This window comes from Dasypus novemcinctus, chromosome 9 (genome assembly GCF_030445035.2).
Source record: "Dasypus novemcinctus isolate mDasNov1 chromosome 9, mDasNov1.1.hap2, whole genome shotgun sequence".
Classification (NCBI taxonomy): Eukaryota; Metazoa; Chordata; class Mammalia; order Cingulata; family Dasypodidae; genus Dasypus; species Dasypus novemcinctus.
Window position 1 is genome coordinate 66,403,409 of NC_080681.1, and position 3,215 is coordinate 66,406,623.

Sequence of the window (3,215 nt, forward strand, 5' to 3'; positions counted from 1 at the left end):
CTCACAAAAGCATGGGTATCATTTTTCCCCATTTTATGCTTATAAAACTGAGAATTAAAAAGTAAAGTGCCTTGTTAAGGCCACAGAGCTAAGTGCATGCAGGAGCCCAAGTCCGACAGGTCTGGCTTCAAAACCAGGGCTCTTACTATGATTTGCCTACAGTATCCCCAGCTTTCACAACTGGGGAGTGTACAGGGAGGCCTTGATAAATATAGATACAAATATTACATAAGGCTGAGTAGGATTACCATTGAAATAAGCCAACAACCCACGTAAAAGAAATTCAGAGATTAATAAGAACTCAGGTATCCAGGAAGTGTTCATGGAGAATAAAGGGTTGATGAAGGGGGTTCCACTATGCGGTATGAATCTTCAGTCTTTCCTTTGGGTTTGACATCTCCCTTGATTTGGTGAGAGTGATTGTTTCCTCTGCTCTGAAACCAAGTGTCATTTTGGTGAAGTGAAAAAAAATATGATTTTTTTCCCTACATATTAGATGTGTGACCTTGGGAAAGTTAGTTAATATATCCACTCATGGGCCTCCATTTCTTTACTATAAAATGGTCATAAAACCTAGCTTGCAAGATTTTGGTAAAAATTAAATGGAGTTTTGTATGTCAGTAGTTCTCAATCATGGATACACAGTAGAAAGAATCACTAGAGGCACTTAAACCTACCATACTCCAGCCCATCAATCATCAACTTACATCAATCATAATCAACAGATGGAAGTAAATCACCTAGCATGGTATCTGAAACAGAGGTCCTCAAAAATATTGGCTCCCTTTCCCCAAATTCCAAAACCAGAGCCTATTGTCCATCTGTGAATTAGATTACTCTCCTGCTCCTTAGTGGTTAACTGGTATATTTTGATCAAGCTGGGATGTTGGCAGACCCATATGACTGCTGACTCTCAGTAACCAGAGTGTTGATATAGTGGAGCTTACTATAGATGAGTTTCATATTGCTTCTGATTTTAGTGGCAAGTAATTTTTGAAAATTGAATCCTGACCAGTTGGAAATGATTTCTAATATTTATACAAGAATTCAATTTACAGAGTAGGATAATCTTCTGAATTAAACAGCATAATCAGTACTTTTTTATAGATGAGAGAGCTGAGGATAGAAGGGTTAATGTAATCAAGTTTACCAAATTCAACAAAATGAAAATATAACAGAATCAGAGTCTTAGAAATACCTACCTCATGGAGTTGTATGGAGTAAATTGGATGCTAAATAAAATTCTTAACACAGTACTAATGAGTGCACTATAAATGGTAATTCATTGTTAGAAAGTGGTAAACGCTAACTTAGATTCCATGTTCTTTCTGGATTCTTCACTGTCTTTGGGACTTTGGAGCTTTTTATTTAACAGGATGGAGCTTTTCATTGAACAGAAATTGCTCCATACTTCTCTCATCTGAGAAGTTGCAACAGCTTTAACTGCATAACAAACCCTTTAAAATGTAGTACCTTAAGACATCTACCACTTACTGCTTATGATTCTGTGAATCAGCTGGGTGGTTCTGACCTCGGTCAGACTCTGCTAATCCTGGCAGGGCTTTTGTGGCAGACAGACCCTAAGGTGACTCCAGTGATGCTCAATTCCTGGTATTCACACCCTTAATCCCCTTCTGTCAGTTTTCTTTTGTTATATCACAAAATGCCGCAAATTTAGCAGCTTAAGACCATATCCTTTTATTATCTTGCAGTTCTGTAGCTCAAAAGCCTGGGGAAGTTTGTCTAGGTTCACTATATAGGGCATAACACAAGAGTGAACTCAAAGTGTGGACTGGGCTGGGTTCTTACCTGGAGATTATGGGGGAAGAATCTGCTTCCAGGCTCACTCAGATTGTCAAAGCGTCCAGTTCCTTGTGTTTGTAGATATGAAGTCCCTCTTCCTTGCTGACTGTCAACCAGTAACCACTCTCTGCTATTAGAAGCCATTCACATCAAATCATTGTCACTCTTGGAATATTTCTGACTTTCTCTTCTGCCACAGCCAGAGAAAACACTCTCCTTTTAAAGGCTCTAATGATTAAATTAAACCTATGTGAATGATCTCCCTTTTGCCATATAATGTGACATCATTATAGGGGTGATATCATTTTCACAGGTTCCATCCATATTCAAGTAGGAATTATTTAGGTTGAGGGTCATTATGGGGTTATTCTTAAAATTCTGCCTACCACACCACTTCTCTTGAGTGTGGGCAAGATCAGTGATGTTTTTTTTTTTTAAGTACCAGGACCTCATATGTGGTAAGCCAGTGCTCAACCACTGAGTTACATCGGCTCCCACAATGACTTGTTTTTAGTTAACAGGATATGACGAAGGCAATGGGGTGTCACTTTCCTGATTGTATTACATAATATGGCATGGTCCACTTTGCTGAGAGACTCTCTCTCTTATTGGCTTTGAGGAAGCAAATGGCCATGTTGGGAAGGTACACATGGCAAGGAAATGAGGGCAATCTGCCGCTAACAGCAAGAAACGGAGGCCCTCATTCCAATTGCCCACAAAAAACTGTATGCTACCAACAACCATGTGAGCTTGGAAGTGATCCCTCCCTGGCTGAGCCTCAGATAAGACCACAGCACCAGCATACACTTTGCTTATAGCTGTGAGAGACCTTGGAGCAGAGGACCCAGCTAAACTGTGCCCAGACTCTTAACCCACAGAAACTGTGCAGTAAGAGGTATGTATGGTTTTAAGCTCCCATGTTTATGTAATATTGTTACACAGCAACAGATAACTAGTACAGTTCCTTGATACCACATTCTCTTTGCTGGAGGGTCATTTCATGTTGGGTGGCCTAGGAGGGCCATATTCACATGTCTAGTGGTTGTTGGGCAAAGGGCAGTGACTAGGTCACATGTCTTCATAATCCAGCAGACTAACTTGAGAATGCTCACCTAGTGGTGGCAGAATTCCAAAACAGAGAAAGTGGAAGTATGAAAAGCCTCTTGAGGCTTAGACATACGACCGGTATGATGTCACTTCTAACTGCATTCTTTGTTTTAAGAATAACTGCTTTATTTGCTGAGCTCTGCGAATGGATTTTTTTTTTTAAGATTTATGTTATTTTTTCTTTTATTTCTCTCCACCACCACCCCCCCCATTGTCTGCTCTGTGTCTGTTTGCTGTGTGTTCTTTGTGTTCACTTCCATTCTTGTCAGCGGCACCGGGAATCTGTGTCTCTTTGTTGTGTCATC